Here is a 23,465-nt window from a genome sequence, read left to right as displayed (position 1 = left end):
TTTTTATTTTTTTTTTTGGTGGTGGTGGTACTGGGGGTTCCTGAAAACCCTTCTACCTCTGGGCTACACTCCCAGACACCTATTTTTTATATTTTATTTGGAAACAGGGTCTCTTAAGCCAGCACAGCTGGCTTCGAACCTGCGTGATCCTCCTGTCTCCGCCTCCGAAGTACAGGGATTACAAGCGTGCGCCACCACGCCCAGCCTCTTACCTATTTTGAAGTATACAATACATTGTCTAATACATTATAACATATAGTAACATTATTATGGGTGATTAAAAACAAAGTATATTTTAAAAATAAAAAATAAAAAGCATATCAGAATCATTAAGATAGTAACATATCACTGAAGTTAAATTATGCAAATCAGTGAATAATAAACTCATCCTAATTGATTTGACTGTGGTGACATTTGTGTGTGTGTAGTATTGGAGATTGAACCCAGGGGCATTCTACTTACAAGCTAGATCCTCCAGCTCTATTTTATTATTTTATTTTGAAACAGGGTTGCACTAGGTTGCTAGAGTCTCACTACTTGCTGTTCTTGAACCTGCGATTTTCCTGTATCAGCCTTCCCAGTACTGGGATTACAGGTGTGCGCTTAATGACATTTTAATTTCAAGGAAACCAATAAAGGAATGCAATTTAAATAAAATAGAGCCAATACTGGGGCTTCATCTTCCAGTGGACTTTCTCAAATACACACCATTCAACTTCATAACTGAAACAGCTTAAAGCAGGCAGAGGGGCAGACTTAGACCCTTACTACATGGGAATGTTCCCCCAAAAACTTTATAATAATAATTGCTTTTTAGCTGTTCAAGATGATGTTTTTGTATAGGATTTTATCAAAACTTTTATGAGCACTAAAAGCAGACTTGCTTAGCACAGTTGAATAGACATATTAGAAACTCAAGATTTAAGACATGGAATTTCGTTTGTTTGTTTTTATTTTTGTGGTACTAGAGATTGAACTCAGGGGCATTCTACCTCCATGCTACACCCCCAGCCGTTTTTACTGTTTTGTGTTTGGAACAGAGTCTTCCAAGATTGTTGAAAGTCTCGCAACACTGCTGAGGCTGTTCTTGAACCTGTAATTTTTCTGTCTGAGTTTCCCAAGAACTGGGATTACAGGTGTACACCATCATGCCCAGCCATGTACTTTAGATGAGCACCTGAATTATTTTATATGAATTCTGCACGTTGATCTTTAGACCTCATTACAGTGACATCGTGCCAAAGAATTTTATGGAGAACATACTTGATAATGATATAGAGTTGAATATTGCTCAGACAATAGATTTTTTTTGTTCTCACCACAAAGGAATGATAATGGGTGAGATGGCTGCTATGCTAATTAGGTTGATAGACTATTTCTACAATGCATACATAGATCAGCACATCCCATTGTACCCTGGAAATCTATACAATTATTATTTGTCAGTTAAAAATAAATAAATAAATCCAATGCCAGGCGTGGTGGTGCATGCTTGTAATCCCAGCATTTGAGAGGCTGAGACAGGAGGATCTTGATTCATGGACAGCCTCAGCTACTTAGGCCCTTTGCAACTCAGACCGTGTTTCAAAATAAAGAATAAAAAACAGGGTTGGGGGTATAGCTCGGAGGTAGAATGCCTCTGGTTTCCATCCCTAGTACTGCAAAAATAACATACATACATACACATATGCATGCATACAGACATACATTCAAATGGGAATTTGGGACAAATATATCATAAAATGCATATATTTCAAAACAAGAAAATTAATTTCCTGAACTTCAAATAGGTTAGGTTTTTCTAGATACCATTTTATAATGACAAGTATTATCATTGTTCCTTTCCCGTGATGTAACCCTGAAATTATATTACATTATCCTAGAGACCATCTTCCAACGATATAAGTATTATCATCACCCCTTCCCTCTGGTAGTTCAGCTCAGCCACTATATTTTCTAAGCCAAGGAAAACGGAACCGCAACTTTCAATATCATGGATTTCTAAACAAATTATTTTAAAAATATATCTATAGCATGTTCATGGTCCCCATTTTCTACTCAGCTAATGGATGTGATCTATGAAAACTGATAATTTTATCAAATATAATTAATCTGGATTATTAAATACAGCAGGTTTGAGAGTTGTTAACTATATACATCAAAATAAGTAAGCTTCTTGCCTGTCTGCAAGACATGTTCAAAATAGACGCATGCAGTAAGTAAAGAAATATTATAAAGGGACTTGTTTGATTGTAAATATGCTAAGCTCCTTCCATGTACTAATTCTTTGCAAGAACCCACGCCCACACTCACTCCATACATGCAACTCAGCAGAAAAGCATCCTCTTGTGCCCATTCCCGGGCCAGGCTCCCCATCCACCCATGACCACCTGTCGAGTATTTCCTTCATGCCTGGCTCTTCCCTGCATTATTCTCAGGTAAACTGCAAACATCCCAGCCTTCCATTAAAAAATAATTCGGTACAAATCTCTGAAAGGCAAGGGCTTTCCTTAAAGTGGAACCTCAAAAATCAACAAGAACTCATTTACAGGAAGAGATATCCGGTTAGTTTTTCCAGTGTCCAACAGTCAGCGGTGGACATAAAATTTTCCTGTACTTACTATGCCCAAAGACTGTAACTTTGGAAAGACCGCAATCTGGTGAGAATTAAAGCGACTTTCCTAGTGAGAACAGTGTTTCAGATGCGATTCTCTGAGCGTTGTACACTCGTTAGAATGTTACCTCATCCACCCCGCCACTCAATCAAGATGTAGATCCCCGAGGAATTGCTCAGGGTGCACTTTTCTAAGAGGACGCTTATTTCTATTCCTATAGCACATTCTTTTCAGGCCTGAGAGAACCAAGCCGGCACAGGTCGTTGTGTCTGTAATTCCTTTATTCATTATTGTTACACTCCTGGCCTAAGGATTTGGTACCTACCATTCTGGGAAACTTTTAAGGGAAATTGGAATGTGTAAACTATTGGTTCTATACCACATGTGGCATTAGTGTAAATATCATCTAAGGGTAAAAATAATAAGTTTAATACTGTGCCATTGGAATGCCCGCAGATCTGTTCATCTTAATTTCTTTGTCTATAGACAGTATCCAGGCATTTTATCTCATTTCTAATGAAAATACTCATGGTTATTCTAAGTATTATAGGTAATACGGTTTTTTAAAATTCAAATAAGTAGAGTTTAAAATATTCCTACAATATCATTAGCACCAGGTGCAATATACTTTGTAAACTGACTTTTGCAGATACACATAAATACCTGTATGTTATCTCTCTTTAAATTGATTTTGCATCTTTGAAATCTTTTTCAAACGTTAATCAACCAATTTTGGTTGCATTGAAACCGAAACAATATGGATATTTAGGAACTTCTTGTAGCTGTGTGGTGCTATAATTACACTGACTGAAGTATAATTTTCAGAATTTATATGCAAAGGCAAACTAGTTAAAAAGGAAATAAAACTCCACATTAAAGAAATGAAAACTATTTTTGTTTAAGTAGCTTCCCTGGGAAGCAGTTTCTTGATATCTTTTGTCTTGAGTTAAAAATATTGTCGAGGGGCTAGATGTGTAGCTCAGTGGTCGAGCGCTTGCCTAGTGTGCTCAAGGCACTGGGTTCAATTCCAGTGCTGCAAAAATAAAATAATATAAAAACAAGAAAAAAAAGCCAACTATATTTGAATAAATATCTGGCTTTATTTTCCAAGTGGAAATGTCACTTTGATCAAAGTACGTTTAAAGCAGTTGCTATTTATTTTTTCACTGTGCAGCTGGGTGACTTGGGATTTAAGCCCCCACAAAGAGATTCAGAGTTAAACTAATAAAGTTTCTGCATTTGTAGCCGGGCGTGGTGGCGCACGCTTGTAATCCCCGCGCTTGGGAGGCGGAGACAGGAGGATCGCACAGGTTCGAAGCCAGCCGCGCTGCCTTAAGAGACCCTGTTTCCAAAAATAAAAATAGTCTGGGAGTGTAGCCCGGAGGGAGAAGGACTTCCAGGAACCCCAGTACCACCAAAAAAAAAAAAAAAGTTTCTGCATTTGTGTCATCTGTGATGACTCACGACACAACGCAATGCAGTACAACACAACACCACACACGTAGCACAACCTCTACAGCTGACCTTTAGCAAAGAAGCTCATTATAAAATAGGAAGATGCTAATCTTACCTGAATTCCCACTTTACACTTGGGCACTAAGTATTTCAATTCCCACTTTAGAGATAAAGAAATGGAAGCTGAAGAATCTCTTGGATTCAAACTTCTTCTGTTAAGTGATAGAGCTCCATCCGTCTCCATCTATTTCCCAAGTGCTTTTATTGGTGTATTGCAGTTATCCATCGTAGTGACGTCAGAGTGATGCAGACAGGCACACACACAGCTTGTGGTGTGCTCCCCTCTGGATCCCATTCTGGTACCCTGGCCTCCCCATACATATGAGTGACATCGGTAGCCACACTTTCATATATGGACTTAGCATCATTTGAATCGTTTTCTTCATCCATTCTACTTCTGTCTCTTCCTAACTCCCTCCCCCGACCCCTGTCCCCTATTGTCCTGATCTCTCTTCTCGCTTATCTAAAGTTGTGTTTTGTTTCCTGTTTCCTCTCTGACTTACACATGTGAGACAAAACATAAGACCCTTGACTTTCTGTGACTGGCTAATTTCATTTAGCATAATGTTCTATGGTTTCATCCATCTTTCTGTAACTATCAGAATTTTGGTTTTCCTGATATGGCTGAGTAAAATTTCATTGTGTGTATAAAACACATTTTCATTACCCATTCATCTGTTGTTGAATACCTACGTTTTAAGAGCTGAAATAATAATAATAATAATAATAATGATAATTTTATTTCTCCTAGTCACACTGAATTCTTCAGTTTAAAAGTTTGGATAGACACCTTTTTGGAGAAGGGGTAAGGGCACGATAGCTTCATTTGCTGTTGGGATATGATTGTTGGGGCTTTATAAAGTTGTCAGCAAAGATAAAAGAGTTTATTTGTTTGAACATGAAATAAATGAGTTTGTGTCATTTGTGTTGAGCGGAGTATTTCCTAAATCTCAGACATTTTAGCATTAAAAATGGAGCACATGCATTAAAACATTTAAGTTTGCTGTGTTCCTTGTTCCATTTATCTAGATCAAGCTACCCTTGGGTATGTGAGACATTTACTGGTGTGTTGTTTTGCTACATCTGGCAGTATTTCAAAAGGCAATGCAAGTAGGCAGGTGTTATTATTGATTGAAACAAAATTTTGCACCGGTCTCTCTAACTCAATGTCTACAGCATGCATTTATTCACTTTGTTTCCAGAGGACAAATGAGTGTCTTTCTGGTGAAGAATAAGTTGAGAAAGCCTGTTCATTTTTGTTCCCTGATGATGATGCTACTAAACACACTGGCTTTTTTTTTTATGGCTTTCTATGAAATGAAACTTTAATTGTATGGCTCAATGGTAACAGAATCTGAAGGTCAAACAACCCCAAATGATACTGTGTTGGATTTTTGTCTATGCATTATAAAAACATTTGCTAAAATTCAAAGTTGGCAATAACTTTAAAAGAAATCCTATGGAGGCCATTAATCTTTGTACCTGCTAAGTCTCACTGTTGCAACTGGACAGACCTCAGAGTTTACCCGGCTTCTATGGAAGTGTCAGTTGGGATTTACATGATAATGCAGTGGTCATCAGCTAAATAATATACATGGTATTTGTTTAAGTCAACATTCTCTCATTACTGTGACCCAATAAGCCTGAGCACACAATTTAAGAGGAAGGAAAATTTATTTGCTTGCAATTCTGGAGATTTTAGAGGTTTAGTCTGTGGGAGGTCAGGTATCAGAGCTCAGGCAAGGCAGCCCGAAGCAGAGAGAGGGAGAGAGGGCAAGGGCTCTGCGCTCACATCATGGAGGCCAGAAGCTCGGGAGCAAGCAAGCAAGGACAATCAAAGACAAAGCACAGTCCTCAAGGCCGCACTCCAGGGACCCAGCTTCTCCAGCCACATCCCACCTGCCTAGGTTACCACCCAGTAAACCTCCTACAGTGGATTCATTCACTGATGAGATGACAACCTCGTGACTTAATTACATCAACTCTTAACGTTGATGCATAAGCTCTTTAGGGAACATAGTATGTCTAACGATAACCGTATCTTTAGAACCTAAAATATGTATTAATGTACATATGACATGCATTCATCATGTAATTAAATATTAAATAACATAACTTCAGAGGCTGAAATGAGAGTCATTGATTGGGTGGCAGAAAAGGGCTGAACAAACCCTTTCCAAACATTCTAAACACTCCAGTTTTTCAAATTAAGTGTAATAAAGTCGACATTTTATTTTAATCAGTGCGTTAAGACTGGTTGATTTTGAATCTCTTTTGAAGACACATATTTAAATTTCTACTTGGGAAAATGATCAGTGATTCATTTAATAAGTAAATGCCACTTTGAAGCACTCTGAAAGCTAATCAATATATTAGAATGCCTATATAAAAACAGTAATAGAATGTAGAGGTGAGTGAGGAATAATTTGCTTTAGATTTCATAATATTCCTAATGGGGAACTCATAGTATTCTTTCAGCACTGAACAATAGTTATTTTAATGATAATGGTCATAAGAATGCCATTATTCTTTGTAATATTAATGGTAAAATGAAAGATGTTAATGGGGCTCTTTATGGTATAATGCATGATAAATTATATGATATCTAAAATTTGAAGTTGAAAGGTATTTTTCATCATGTTCTTAATGATCTATAGAAAAGCACAAAAGTGAAAAATATAATTTTAATGAGGTATTCTTCAAAGTCTTCTCTTTTTGCTTTTGGATAAATACATGCAAAAATTTAAATTTTGATCGTCTTCACTGCACTGACTTTTAAAATGTTAAGGGTGTATTTCTTTTTCATAGTTAGCATGATTACTTTGATTTAACTCATATCAACAAAAATATGGAAGATATCTTTCTTTATACAACTCACTGGATTATCAAAAACTAAATGTATAAACATTACACGGGCTAAGAATACTAGAGTATGTTAACCTCTTATTTCATTCCCTCTCTGTGCATACCACCCTTCTTCCCCCAAAGACTATCATGATTTCTAATGCCTTAGATTAGTCTTGCTTGTTTTGAATGAGATACAAAAATAAAAAAATCATACAATACGACCGTTTTTTTACCCTGCTTCTTGGCTTACCATTATGCAAATGAAATGCAACCATGTTGTTGTCTATAGGTATAATCAATTTATTTTAATTACTTCAGAATACTTCATTGTAGAAATATATTCCAGTTTATCCATTTTACAATTGGATGTATTAATTGCACTTTAAGACTCTTATAGGTACTACCTTAAGAACATTCATGTTCGTATCTTTTGGTACTTGGAAAACTGCCTGCCTTTCTGTTGGATATATTCTTTATAGAGGAATTGCCAGCTCATTAAACATGTGTGTGTGTTTAACTTTAGTTCAAAATGTAGAATGATTTTTATGGAGATTGTACTCATTTTACACTCTCAACAGCAATGTGTTAAATTCTATTTGCTCCATTCTTTTTTATTATCTTATTAGTGCGTTGCAGTTATACATCATAGGATCGATGTGATAAAAATATATCACATTCACTCTTGGAGAATTTCACTCTTTCACTCAACCTGCTTCTAGGTCCCCACACATGTTAGTGAAATTGGGGGTAATAACTTCATATATTCCCACAGTAATATTTGCACTCTTTCCTGCTTATTCATATTTTAAAAAATTCCATATTCTTTTTTAAAATTAACTAATTTATTTACTTTGGTGCAGGATATTGAACCAGAGCCTTAGAGATGTAGCCTCTACCTTAGCATTCTTGATAACACTTGGTATTGTACATTTTTCTTATCTTTTATCTTCTTTTCATCAATTGTAGCCATTTTGGTTTGTGCAAGACAGTCACACTGGTTTTAATTTGCAATACCTCATGACTAATAAGGTAGGAAGCCATTTCATAGATTTCTTGGTTATTTAGCTATTTCTTTAGTCTTTCTTTTTCTTATTTCTTTGTAGTCCTGTCTATATTCTGGACCCTGAAAAGTAGGTTCTCTCATTGTGTGGTTTCTCTTTCCATAGAAAATCTCCAAATGAACAGAAGTTCTTAATATATTCTAATTTGTCAATTTCTTTTTATGGTTAGTACTTTTATATCATATTTAAGAAATCTTTGTCATCCTCAAAGATATTCAGCTATAATATCATCTAGTAACTTTATCATTTTTGCCTTTCACATTTATGTCTAAGACCTTCCTGGAATTCATTTTGGGTGTGATTTAAGGTAGCATTCAACCTTTTAAAGATTTCTTGTTTTTTTCAAAGTGGTAATCCATTTGAAACATTACCACATATCGAAAATAGTATCCCCTCCACTGTTCTGCATTGCAAACACTGTCAAAAATTCACTGTCCATATATGTTGAATATGTTTTCAGATTCTCTATTCTGTTCCAAAAATCCATTTTAGTAATCTTTTGCCAATATGACATTTTCTTATTTCCTGTAACAGAAGACTTGTATCCTGTTTTTAAAAATTCTCCAACTTTGTTTCTGTTCAAAAATATCTTGATGATTCATATCTTTTTATACTTCCACATAAAATTTATACTAGCTTATAAATCTGTACAATTAGATAAACACACATTTTGATTTTAATTTAATCTAAATATCAATTCAGAGAAAATTGACATCTTTTTACTATTGAGTTTTCTACTTTTTAAATTTCATTCAATGCCATTTTATAACTTGCTATCTAGATGTCTTCAATATATATTCATTATTTTTCCTCTATGGGTAAATAATGTAATCTGGTGCTAATGAATATAATTTTAGAATTTCACTTTATGGGTAGATTTTCATCTAGGAGAATAAAAAATACTTTGTAAAGTTTTTTCCAAAATTTCCAAATATAGTCTTATAAACTATGAATAATTACAGTATTATTTTCTCCTTTTCATTCCTGATTACCTGTTAAATATTTTTCTTGCTTTATTGCACAAAGTAGAATATTTACTTTATATTGAATGAAAGGGTCTATATAGAGCATGCTTATCTTATTTCTAAACTTGAAGCAAATCTTAAGAGTTTTCTATTATGTGTGATGCTTCCTATAAGATTTTTTTTTTTTTTTTGCAGTCCTGGGGATGAACCCAGGGGCACTGTACCCCTGAGCTACACCTCCCAGCCCTATGTTTTAGTCTTTTTACTTTTGAAACAGGGTCTCACTGAGTTGCAAAGGGCCTCGCTAAGTGGCTGAGGTTGTCTGTGAACCATGATCCTCCAGTCTCAGTCTCCCAAATGCTGGGATCACAAGCATGCGCCACCATGCCCGGCTCTGTAAGATTTTTGGAGTTTTTCTTTACTGATTTGGAAGTTTTCTACTTACCAGACTTATAATCATATATGGATATTAAACTTTATCACATGCTATTTCTGCATCTGTTGAGATCATATTTTCTTTAATGTGACTAATTACATCAAATGATTTTTAAATATTAAACAATCCTTAAATTCCTATAATAAACTTGATTAAGACATGATTATTATCTTTTTCTATGTGCATATATTCTATAATCATTTTGCAGCTATTTAAGAAAGCCATTCATAGTCCATGTGCATAAGTGAGATTGGTTTTTATTTTTTCCCCTGAAAGTTTCTTTTTTGTGTGTGGTACTGGGGATTGAAAGCAGGGGCATTCTATCTCTGAGCTACACCCTCTGCCCTATTTTTTATTCTTTATTTTGAAACAGGGTCTCACTGAGTTGCAAAGGGCCTCACTAAGTAGCTGAGGCTGTCTGCGAACCACGATCCTTTGGTCTCAACCTCCTGAATGGTGGGATTACAAGCGTGTGCCACCACGCCCGGCTTCCTGAAAGTTTCAGGTCAGATTTTGACATCTAGTTATGCTGACATCACAAGCTAGGTTGCAAAGCATTATCTGTTTTTCTATATGTCTTTCCCAGAGTTCTTTGAAAATGTTCTCTTTGTCAATTTTTTTTTATACTGTTGAACCCAGGGGCCTTCTATCTCAGAGAAATACCCCCAATCCTCTTTTTTATACTTTTATTTTTACTGTTTCCAAGTCCCTTTATATAATATATATATATATATATATATATATATATATATATATATATATATATCTTATTTTATTTTTATGTGGATCATATTGAAAATGGCATACATTCATACAGTGCTCGGTGCCCGCCGCATCCCCTCTTCCACCTCCCAACAATGATTGTCCAGATTAACCATGCTACATTTACACTTATACACATATTCGAATGTAGCTCCTCCATTAATTAATCTAAGCCTTCTTCCTCTCCTACACTTCCTTTTTAGCTTTCCTGAGGTTTCCCCTCCATTATCTGGAGTCCCTCTGGTATTCCTAATACTCCGTAGTTTGGGCATATTAGAGAAAACATATGTCCCTTCTCTTTCTGTGCTTGTTTTATCTCACTTAACTTAATGTCCTCCAGGTCTTTCTATCTTCTTGCACATGACATGATTTTGTTCTTCTTTATTGCTGTGTAGAATTCCATTGTGTGTATTTCCCATAATTTTGCAATCCATTCATCTGTTGATAGAGACCTAGATTGGTTCCATATTTTGGCTATTACAAACTGTGCTGCTATGAACATCGTATGCATATATTCCTGATTTCATACCCCTTTGGAAAGATACCCAGGAGTGTTATAACTGGATCATATGGTGGATCCATTCCCAGTTTTCTAAGGAATCTCCACACTGATCTCCATAGCAGCTGAACTAGTTTGCAGTCTCACCAACAGTGTAAAAGAGTTCCTCTTTCCCCACATCCTTTCCAGCATTTGTTGTTATTTGACTTCTTTTTGCTTGCCACTCCGATTTGGGTTAGATGGAATCTCAGTATAGTTTTGATTTGCGTCTTCCTTATAGCTAATGATGTTGAACATTTTTTCATGTATCTATTGGCTATTGGCATCTCTTCTTTTGTGAAGTGTCTATTCAATTCAGTTGACCATTTCTTGATTGGGTTATTTGTTTTGCTAGTGTAGAGTCTTTTGAGCTCTTAGTATATTCTGGATATTAGCCTCTATCAGCCTGGTGGCTGGTAAAGATCTTCTCCCATTCTGTAGGCGTCCTCTTTAGGTTCTTGATGGTTTCCTTTGATGAGTAGAAACTTTTTAGTTTGATGCCATCCCACTTGTTAATTCTTGCTTTAATTTCCAGTGCTTTGGAGGTCTTGTTGAGAAAGTTACTACCTGCATCTATATGTTGGAGTGTTGAGCCTACACCCTCCTCTAATGACTTTATAAAGTCTAATTTCCAAGTCTTTGATCCATCTTGAGTTGACTCCTGTGCATGGTGAAGGTTAGGATTCAGTTCCATCTTTCTACAAATAGATAGCCAGTTCTCCCAGCACCATTTGTTGAAAAGGCTGTCTTTTCTCCGATGTATGAGTTTGGCCCTTTTTCTAAGACCAATAGATTATAGGTTTGTGGGTTTGTTTCTGTATCTTCTATTCTGTTCCACTGGTTTGTATGCCTGTTGTTGTGCCAATACCATGCTGTTTGTTTGTTTGTTTGTTTGTTTGTTTTTCTTTTTCTTTCTTTCTTTCCTTCTTTTTTTTTTTTTTTACTACTATCGCTCTGTAGTATAATTTGAGATCAGGGATTGTGATACCTCCTGCATTGTTCTTATTGCTGAGAATTGCTTTGGCTATTCTGGGTCTTTTCTTTCTCATAAAATTCATGACTGATTTTTCTAGGTCTATGAAGAATGTCATTGGCATTTTGATAGGAATTGCATTGAATCTGCAAATCAGTTTTGGCAGAATGGCCATTTTGATGATATTTTGGCAGAATGGCCATTTTGATGATATTTATTGTGCCTATCCATGAACAAGGGAGATCTTTTGATTTTACAAGATGATCTTCAATTTCTTTCTTTAATATTTTATAGTTTTCATTGTAGAGGTCTTTTACATCTTTGATTAGGTTTGTTCTTAGGTATTTTACTGGTTTTGAGGTTATTGTGAATGGAATTTTTTTCTTTATTTCTTTCCTTGTGAATTCCTTGTTAGCATAAAGAAAAGCAACTGCTTCTTTTAGGTTGATTTTGTGTTCTGCAACTTTGCTGAATTGGTTAATCAGGTCCAGTAGTCTTTTGGTTGAATTCTTTGGGTCTTCTAGATAAAGCATCTTGTCATCTGCAAACAAGAATATTTTTAATTCCTCTTTTCCTATTTGAATTCTTTTGATATTCTTCTCTTGTCTTATTGCCTTGGCAAGAGTCTTGAGGACTATATTAAAGAGGAGTGGTGATAGTGGGCATCCTTGTCTTGTTCCTGATTTTAGAGGAAATCCTTGCAGTTTTTCCCCATTCCATATGATGTTGGCTTTGGGTTTATTGTATATTGCCTTAATAATGTTGAAATATGTTCCTTCTATTCCAATTTTCTGCAGTGTTTTTTAACATGAATTGGTGTTTGATTTTGCCAAATGCTTTTTCAGCGTCTATTGATATGATCGTATGGTTTTTGTTCTCAGTTCTATTTATGTGGTAAATAACATGTATTGATTTGCTTATGTTGAACCAGCCTTGCTTTTCTGGGTTGAAACCAACTTGGTCGTGGAGCACAATTCTCTTGATATGGTTTTGAATGTGCATAGCTAGTATTTTGTTTAGATTTTTGCATCTATGTTCATCAAGGTTATTGGTCTGTAGTTTTCTTGAGGTATCATTATTTGGTTTTGGTATTAATGTGATACTGGCCTTATAAACAGGGTCTCACTAAGTTGCATACGGCCTCACTAAGTAGCTGAGGCTGGCTGTGGCCCTGTGATCCTCCTGTTTCAGCCTCCCAAGTACTGGGAATACAAGCGTGCATCACCACGCCCAGCTATTTTCTGTAGTTTAAATGTGATGTGACTCATGTGTAGTTTGTATTTTCAGTTTTAGCTTCATAGTTATTCTCTGAGCTTCCTGGATATGTAGCTTGGCATCTGTTATTAGTCATTATCACTTCAAATAGTTCTGCTTCATTCTCTATTTTCCTTCTGCTATTCTGTTGATGCTTATGTTACAACTCCTGTAATTGTCCCATGATTCCTGGGTATTCTCCTTTGCTATTTTTTTTTTTCTTGTTGCAGTATTCTTTGGGAAAATTTGCATTTTCTTATCTGCAACCTCATTGACATTTTTCCATGGTCCTTGTTGAATTTATGGATGCACCCATCAAAGGCATTCTTTAATTTTGTTACTGGATTTTTTATTTCTAAAATTTCCATTTAATTTTTTCTTAGGGTGTGTGTGTGTGTGTGTGTGTGTGTGTGTGTGTGTGTGTGTGTGTGTGTGTGTTACTGGGGTTCCTGGAAGCCCTTCTACCTCCGGCCTACACTCCCAGACCTATTTTTACATTTTTTATTTGGAAACAGGGTCTCCTAAGCCAGCTCACGTGGCTGGCTTCGAACCTGCGCGATCCTCCTGTCTCCGCCTCCCAAGCGCGGGAATTACAAGCGTGCGTCACCACGCCGGCTTTTCTTAGGATTTTTATCTTTTTGTTTAAATTAATCATCTGGCTGGGTGTGGTGGCGCACGCTTGTAATTCCCGCGCTTGGGAGGTGGAGAGAGGAGGATCGTGCAGGTTCGAAGCCAGCAGCACTGGCTTAAGAGACCCTGTTTCCAAATAAAAAAAATATAAAAATAGGTCTGGGAGCATAGCCCAGAGTTAGAAGGGTTTCCAGTAACCCCAGTATCACCAAAAAATTAAAAAAAAATAAATTAATCATCTGTCCTTGCATGTTGACCTCCTTTGTTTACATTAGAGCTCTTAACATATTAATCATAGTTTTTTATATTCATAGTCTGATAATTACAATATCTATATGGCATTCATGAGTCTTATTTTGATGATAATTTTGTCTTTGATGAAAGTTATTTTATTTTTGGCATGCTTTGCCAAATTTTTTTTCAAAGCGGGGTGTATTTTCCTCAATAATCTTTTATTAATGTGACTAGGAATCGGGGCATATTTAATGATTACTATATGAGCCATAGAAACCAGACACTTAACTTCAAATTTATCTAGTGCCCTGGTTTTATATCTTTTTGTTTTTAGTTCTTTTGGCTTTTATCCACTGGTATTATACTAGGACCCTGTTGCTAAAGTGATACGGTGTGAGGGACGGGAATCATCCTCTACTATTCCAGCTAAATGTCAGTGTTGTGGTGGTCCTTTGTCTTCTCAAAAGTGTGACCCTCATAAATATCTCTCCTGTTTGTGTTCTTCTGGCCTCTTCCCCTTATAGCTATTGAGTTGCTACTCTATTTCCTTGAAGCCCTGATTCCCATTGACCTCTTTCCCCTTTGATGATACGGAAAAGCTTGGGAGACTGGAATGGGAGAGGGAAATGTCCACAACTGGGACAGTTTCTGGAAGTTTTTTACCCAGAATAGTATGCTTTGCCTATGGAGGATATTCTAGGAACATTTCACAATGATTACCTGTGTTCTTTCTTGGTCAGACCACGAGGAAATCTTTTTCTAATCCTCATAAAGAACACAAAGTGTTCTTGGAGCTAAAGCTCACAGAAATATAGGGGCTCCTTTGAGACTGTGATTGTTGAGAACTTCTCACTCTTCTGCTAGTCTCCATTCAGCTTTAAACAATTCACCAAAAGTACCATACATTGCTTCTTTAGCCATTGAGGGTGCCAGCAACCTCTCTCCAGGCGGGTAGATCTTGGCTCAGTGTCTTGGTCGGGATCGTATCTCTCTAAATTTTAGGGTAGTCATTTGTCATAGGTATTAGTCAGGTTGGGCTAGAGTAACACATTACTGTGGACTAGGTGATGTAAACAAGAGGCATTTGTTTCTGGAGCTTGGGAAGAGAAATTTCAAGGTCCTGGTTGATGTGATTCCTGATTAGGACCTACTTTTGTCTTAGAGATGTCTTTTTTTTTTTTTGCTGTACCTCTACATGATACAGGGAATAAAAGAGAAGTCCAGCATCTCATTTTGTTTTTTTTTTAAGGACATTTATTTCCTTATAGGGGTCCCATCCTTCCAACCTCCTCTAAACCTAATTAATTACCTTCCAAAGACTCCATTCTAGACATCATCACACTGAAAGTCAGGGCCTCAACCTATGGATTTTGAGAGGACACAATTTACTTAATGGTACCTTGAAATCTCAGTTCTCTGATGGGTCTAGGAAAAGTCATTGGTTTTTATTTTGTTCAATTTTTTTTCTTGAAACATTTTGTAATATTAAAAATAATAAATCTTCTTTGAGAACAATTTTTCTGGTATTTGATTATTTTTCTTTGTGTGTAGAACATTATATAAGAAAACTGAACAGAAGGGTATCTTTTTACAGAGAGTATATACTTTTACTTGGTTCTGCAGGACAAAAGAAATTAAACCTCACTGACCATTTTCGCAGATTGAATCTGATTTCACAGATTGAAAAGATGTGAAGCTGACCTTTTATCTGCGAGGACTAGTCCAGCTCTGCCTTTGTCCCAAATTGTAGACCCTCTAAATTATGACTTAAAACCTGTAGAAATTTATAAGATTTTTCTCATCCTTCAGTGATCAGAACCCAGATTTTATTCTCAGTCTCATAAAGTTGTCAAATAATCTTTTCAGCTGGTGTTTCTCCTCTCCAGGAACTCTTTATTTACTTCTAAAGAGAAAAAGCTTCAAGTGCAGAGATCACTTTTTGGGGTTTTCTTCTTCTATATGATATGGACATCTAGAGTTTTATTATTTTCTTATCTCAATCCCTGTTTATCATTTCACTCTGGGATAGTATGAGGAAGGGTCTAAAATTTCTTAGTCTTTCAGTACCAAAATATTTTTATAGCTTAATAGTTATTTTGCATTTCAATAAAAATTTAGCCTTCCACCAAATTGTACCCATAATACCCTAGTATAAATATATGCTTTATGACCTGGTCGTGTACTTCCATACAGGACTTTATTGCTGTGTTTCAACAATATTTATGGATTGCATCTAGGGTTGTATCTTTCACGTGATTTTTTCTGCTTGCCATTTGATCTTGCTGTCTTGAGAATTCCAATATAATGACTGCTGTTTCTCACTGAACTGTTGTCAATAATTTGACACCCTGGGATAGGGGATGTAACTCAGCCTAGCATGTGCCAGTGTCTGGGTTCATCCCCAGCGCCACAGAAAAAAATTATGTTCCTTCAAAGAAATATTTTGAAGATAGTGAATATAATCAGATAGTGGTAGAAACTGATTTTATATTAATAAAATTCTATACTATTTTATTTTCAAAAGAGTCTTATTACATATGAAGATCAAATGTTTTAAATTAGTTACTTGTCTGTCATTCCAACAAAATAATTATATTCACATTGAAGACAGACTCAACTTGCCATGTGTGATGGCACATGCCTTTAATCCTAGGTTTTGGGAGGCTGAGACAGAAGGATCACAGGTTCACAGCCAGCCTCAGCAACTTAGGGAGGGAGGGCCTTTGCAATTAGTGAGAACCTCTTTCAAAGTTAAAAAAAAAAATACAGCTGGAGGTGTATCTCCATGATAAAATTCCCCTGAGTTCAATCTCCAGTACCACAAAATAAATAAATAAAATAAATAAATACATAAATAAATACATACATACATAAATACATAAACAAATGGAGTCAACTATTATAAATGTGATTACAATGTCTTGTTCAATGTAAGTTTACAATTTATTATCTAGGTTTGTGTTAGCCAATTTCCCACTTTTCAGTAGTTTTTATTTTTTCTTTGTTTTTCTTTTTCACTTTTTCACATTATACAACCTCTTGGGGGACATGCTTGGTAAAGATTCCTGACATCATAAATTAAAGAAGTGATTTCTGTTTGACAGCACGTTGAGATGATTTATTTATTTAGTGTCTGTGTGTTAGTTGACAATGTCAAAATAAGTCGTACTTGGAAATAGGTCATGTATAGGTCATATGTAGGTCACCGTAGTTCTCATAATACGAGAGATCAAGAGTGACAAGAGGATTCTTGTGTTTGCCTGTCTGTTTGTTCTGTTAAATTTCTACTGATGCTGCTATTTATTTTGGCTAGACCCGGACCCATTTCTATGTAATTACAGTGTCTGCTCTATAAGTATGTGACACCTGGACTTATGTTTTTGATTTATTGTAGTGATGTCTTAAAGCTTTTTAAAATTTTTATATGTGCCTCTTATACACAGCTTGGCTTTTATATATGAGTTGCTCAATTAATATTTGAAAAAAAAATTATTGCTATTGTTCCTCTTCCTAAACTTGAGAACCGCTTTGGGAAATACTTAAAATCCTGTGAGAAACTTTAATTCATTAACTCCACAAATTATCTTGGATAGAATACATTTCTAAGCCATCTGTGAACACCTCATTGCTTTTGAAAATCATCAAGTCTAAAATAAAAGGAAAATACAATTAGGGCTTTTTGATTTGTATCACACAAGACATATAACCTTAATTTTATTTCTAGGTATTTCATTTATTTAATGGTATAATGGACATTCTTTCACATTCTCTAATAAGAAGCTACTGTTTCTATACCAGAGACTTATTGATCACTGAACATTTGTCTTTTATTTTTATCCCACTTCAGTAATTTTGAGCAAATTCAAAGCTTCATAGAATGTTTTGTTTGAAAGAGTTGATGGGTAGAGCCAAGTCTCAGGTTGGTACTAATATAAGTTGCATTATTCTCCAATGTGTAAAAGATATTAAGTATAAATTATGGAAATATAATTAAGGAAAGAGAGTTTCAGATCATACATCACATATCCTCGGGGCTGGTTGTTTGCTTTTTTCTGTTCTGTTGAAGAGAGGCCTTTGAGTGACTTAACTAAATTATGATACCTTGTAATAAAAAAAGAAACCCTAAAGTTCAATCTTTGCCTTCCTACTTCCTAGCTGTATGATTTTAGGCTCCTGACCTCTAAAGTTTTTATTTTACTCAGTTAAGTGGATGAGAAAGTAACTATGTTACAGAATCATTGCAAGTATTAAAGCTATGTATGAATTTCCGAGGTGTCTGAGGTCCTCATGGTGAAGACATTCAAATCATGATGTAGCACACATTGGCTACTTGCTCTATGTAGAGTGTATGTTGAAATACTGATCACCAAGGCAGTGGTACTTGGGAGGTGATTGATTAGGTTTACCGGCTTCTATTGAAGCCAGGCATGGTGGTGCACGCTTGTAATCGCAGCATTCGGGAGGCTGAGACAAGAGGATTGTGGTTCACAGACAGCCTCAGCTACTTAGTGAGGCCCTTTGAAACTCAGTGAGACTATGTTTCCAAATAAAGAATAAAAAATAGGGCTGGGGGTGTAGCTCAGAGGTAGAATGCTCCCTGGGTTCCATTCCCAGTACTGCAAAAAAAAAAAAAAAAAAAAAAAAAAAAAGGCTCCTACAGAAAAGGAATGACCACCTTTATGAAAGGCCCATGGAAGCCCCTTTGCCCCTTTTACTATGAGAGTACACAACAAAATGAAGCATTTTTGAACCAGAAACTAGGCCCCAGAGTCTTGGTGTTGGACTCCTAGGCCTCCCAAATTAGAACAGTGAGAAATAAATTTCTGGGTTTTTTAATTTTAATTTTATTTTATTGCAGTACTGGGGATGGAACCCAGGGACATTCTACCTCTGAGATACACCCCCAGCCCTATTTTTTATTCTTTATTTTGAAGCAGAGTCTCACACCTCACTAAGTTGCTACAGCTGTCCAAGAACCATGATACCTTCTGTCTCAGCCTCCCAAATGCTAGGATTACAAGCATGTGCAACCGTGTCTGGCATAAATTTCTGTTTTATAAGCTACTGGCCTTATGACATTTTGTTATAGCAGCAGAAGTGAACATGATTTATTTCTCTTCTTAGAGGTTTACTTTAGTGTACCCTTCTAAAATCTTTCCTTCTTTGAAAAGCTTTGAGATAAGATAGAGAGGGGAAAAGAGCAGGATTTATCCACAGACCAGAAGAATAAAGAGAAGGATAAAGACATAAACATAGAATTAGTTGTGTATGCAGGTTCCAGAGCTCTGGCCACAGATTTCAGTCATGAGAAGAGACCCAAAAAACCTGCATTTTTAAAAAGCACCTTGATTAATTCTGACCTATGCTACAGTTCAGAATCCTGAAAGGAAAGCATACATTGTTATGCAATGATTTTTTTTTTTTTTCTAGGAGAACTAGAGGGCTGGGATGTCACTCAGCAGTTGGGTGTTTGCCTAGGGCGCAGGAGGCTCTGGGTTCAATCCGTAGCACTGCCATAAAAGAAAAAAAAAATACATATTCAAAGAGAAAGAGACATTGAAATCTATGCATTTCTTTACGAATGGTTATAGTTTCTGTAAAAGAGCTTCCCAGCAAATTGGGAGAAAGTCTCCTAGACAAAGAAAATACACTTGAAACCTGAGAGCGCACTTCAGGCTTTCTGTGGATAAGACAACACCGTACCAATCTATGCCTCATCCACACGCTGAAAAAATTCCCCTTAAATAAGGAAATCCCAGAGTCTTTGTTATAGTGAGTATTAAGAAAATTCAAGAAATGGAGCAGGAGAATGCCAGCCTTATCAATGAGCTTAATTTAATAAATGGTAATGATGTATATTTTTTCAAATGACACTGATATTAAAAAGTAATTTAAAGCACCCAGAGTAACCCCGGATGATGCTCTGCAGCTCTAGCACTGCACACACTTCCTATGTCAATGCCCCACTTTATTTCACCAATTATTGTAAGATGCATATGCAGTCGTTAAAAAACAAGATTTGACTGAAATTGCTTTAAGCCCCATATCTGCAACCTCACAACTTCATTAAGGGGTCACTGCTAAAATTTTTGATTATGCCAATGAACGTATTCTTATTACTTAAATAGGTACTTAATATTTTTTCTTAATGTTTTTGACATCCCCATTAACTCTCAAAGTCCATCAGGTACAAAGGTACAAAGCAGAAGGTTGCCATTCACAGACCTCCCCACCCCAGTTGTGTGCCTGTGGTCACCACCGCTGAGCATCTTTTTCCCCCATCCCTTTAAGAGGCTGAAATCACTGTTGTGGCATCTCTCTAAATCTAGAAACTAGCGGTAATTTCACAAACAGCGTGAGATGTTTGTGAGGGTTATCTAATTGACCATCCAGCTGTTCACTGGCAAGGAAGGATAATTAGGGATTGTCTTAGTCTGCCAGTGGCACCTAGGAAATAGAATAGAAAGTGTAAGAAGATCTGATTAGCCAACATACCGCTCTGGATTCGAATTAGAGGTCTAGGGACCAGAGTCTTCTTTGCCCTGCCTGTGTGTTACCTTGATGTGGAGAGCTTGTAAAGACACACGCACACACACACACACACACACACACACACACACACTGGCACACCAATGTACAGTGGCTGGGCATTGGAAGGTGTGTGTGTGTGTGTGTGTGTGTGTGTGTGTGTGTGTGTGTGTTAGAGTGATGATACTGGGAATTTAACCCATCATGCAGTTAAAGTTTGGGAAACAGTGCCCTACAGCACTGTTCTAAAAGAAATTTTTAGCATAAATGGATATCAAATTTTCAGGCCAATGATTCTAATTTCCACAGATACAGAGACCATGATGTTGTGGAGGTGGGGTGGGGAATAGGAATAGGGCTTGAGTAGTATAATATAGAATACAATTAATCCCTCTTGCTAAACCCTTAGGAAAAATTATTGACTAATGGTCCAAATATGATGGACCTATTCCTTGTGATGTACATCTTAGGTCTAAAAATTGAGTTTATGGGGTACTTGGAGGCTGAGCTAGGACGCTCACATGTTTGAGACCAGCCTAAGTAACTTATGTTCCTCAGCAACTTAGAAAGACTATTTCAAAATAAAAAAGTAAAAATAGGGCTCGGAGTATAGCTTGTAGGTATAATGCCTCCTCAAAAAAAAATTGAGTGTATGGCGCACTAGGGGAAAAAGCAAGAGGTAAGGAATTGGTTGCTAAGGGGGATTGCTCAATCTTTTCTTTTTAATATATTAGAAAAAATTTTGGTAGATGTTAGTGAAGGAATATCAACAGGCAAATGGATTATGAAACTATGGTCTGTACACACAATGGAATTCTACTCAGCCATAGAATACACAATTATGTCATTTTCAGGAAGATGGATGGGACTCGAGAAAATCATGCTTCGTGAGATTAGCCAGTCATAGAAAAAGAAGAGCCATATGTATTCTCTCATTTGTGGAAGCCAGAGAGAAACTGGGAAACAAGAAGGACCTCAAATAAATGAGGGGAGACACTAGTGGAATGAAGTGGGAGATCCAGAAAGAGATGGGGGGATGAGGGAGAAAGGAGACACCGATGGATGATTGAACAACTCAAGGAATCCTTTGTTCATGCATGAATCTATTTGTGTGGATGTAAAGATGATCACAACGAGGTATAATTACAATGCACCAATTAAAGAGAAGACAAAAAGGAAGTCATAGATACTTTAAAAAGGGATTTGTGTGGAATTGAAAGATAAGTAGGCAAGGATCGGACTCTCTGGGTGTTGGAGTTTCCCTTGGATTGTCTCTCCAGCCTGCTTCACCTACATGAGGTTGACTCTTTTGATCCAATCCCAATACCATGGTACCTTGACAGGAGCTGCCATGAATCCTGCCATGTGGCAACATTAATATTATGTGCCGAGGGTATTTCTACATATGCCGCTGGCTATAGTTCAAGTAAAACATTGGGAAGAAAGAAGAGGAATTGGAATAGAAAGACATGGAGAAGGAGGATGAGAAGGATAAATCAAAGTGAGCCATCAGTTATTGAGAGAGGCTTCTGCTCCATGCTGACTTCACCAAGTGTGAAGTCTAATTGTGTCAGGTAGGAGAATGACATAAAAGTGGCGTAGACATCAGGTGCTCTTTGCAGGTGCGCTACCTGCCAGGTAATGAATGCATCCTGATACTGCCAAAGGGACATAGCATCTGATCTTTCTGGATAATCATTTTGCGAACACCAGAGGCTTCCTCCCAACTTTCTGACCTTAGATTTCCTCATCTGCAATTCGTCTGTGCTGGCTTAGCACCCTTGTAAAGGTCTCTCTTGTGTTGGCATTCTACAGTCTCTAATTGCAAATATTTCCAAATGCATATTACTCTTTCCAGTGTCCCTCAACATTTACTTTTATTAAATTTTTTTTTAACATTTTGGTGCCTTGTAGTTGTACATCCTAATGGAGTACAAGATGGTAGAGGCATACATGCACAAATCACCCAGTTAGCCCTTCCCCGGTTCCCACCCCATTCCTTCCTCCCTCCATAATATTTAAAATATACTTTTATTGGTGCCCTGTAGTCTCACAAAAGAATAGAATTCAGAGTGATAGGGACATGCACATGCATAGCACTTGGTGAACTTCCCCTGTCTCTCTCCCCACGCACTCCCTTTCCCCATACATAATATTAAGACTGGCATTAGTGATTCCACATACTTATAGACTAGCAGTGGAAGTGTTTCCTTCATTAATTCTTTCACCCGCACCACCCTTTCCTAGGCCCCCTTGTCCATTATCGAAAGTCCTTCTTGTACCTTGATTCCTCCCTGACTTCCACATATGGGAGAAAAACATGGCCATTCACTTTCTGTGACTGGCTAATCTCAATTAACATCATGTTCTCCAGCTCCATCCATTTTCCTGCAGATGACATCATTTTGTTCTTCTTTATTACTGAGTAGAATTCCACTGTGTGTAGTTTCCCCAATTTTGTAATGCATTCCTGTGTTCATGGACACCGAGGTGGGTTCCACAATTTGGCTACTGTGAATTGTGGTGCTCTAGACACAGATATGCATGGATCACTATCATATCCTGATTGAGCCCCTTTGGAAAGTTACCCAGGAGTGGTGTAGCTGGATCATATGGTGGATCCATTCCCAGTTTTCTGAGGAATCTCCACACTGATCTCCTCAGCAGCTGCACTAATTTGCAATCCCACCAGCAGTTTTGGGGGTGTACATATCCAACGGTGAGCTAATGAAGCTTAGAAACCTGTTATCAGAATATAGTTTCTCCTTCAATGTGGAGTTATGCTTTTGTTTATGTTAATGACTAAGGTGAGAAGGTGAGACATCTAAAACATGCCCTAATTTCACTCATTTGTCAAGAATGAGAGCAACTCCTTTGATGAGTCGGCTAATCATTTTTCTATCCTGCAAGAAGAAGATTTTCTAATTTGCGTGTGTGTGTGTGTGTGTGTGTGTGTGTGATTACAATGTTAGCCACAGATGTGGCACACTTTTACATTTAATCTGCATTTTCTGAAGCAGTCGTCATCGAGGGTATGAGAATCAAAAGCTGGCTTTTAATGGGTGTGGAGGAATTTCAACTACTCTTAATAATAAGTTAAGGCAGCC

At 36.8% G+C, this 23,465-nt stretch overlaps 1 protein-coding gene across 6 annotated transcripts in view; it reads left to right on the top strand.

Annotated features, from left to right (window-relative positions):
* The window catches only part of CNTNAP4 (contactin associated protein family member 4), a gene marked incomplete at both ends in the record, with an annotated part of 302,761 nt that overhangs the window by 136,494 nt on the left and 142,802 nt on the right, over positions 1-23,465 (top strand). The window lies entirely within an intron of this gene.

This window comes from Muscardinus avellanarius (assembly GCF_963383645.1).
Source record: "Muscardinus avellanarius genome assembly, chromosome: 10".
In the NCBI taxonomy this organism is placed as follows: domain Eukaryota; kingdom Metazoa; phylum Chordata; class Mammalia; order Rodentia; family Gliridae; genus Muscardinus; species Muscardinus avellanarius.
The sequence above is the reverse complement of the archived record's forward strand: the minus strand, read 5'-3'. Positions and strand labels throughout refer to the sequence as shown.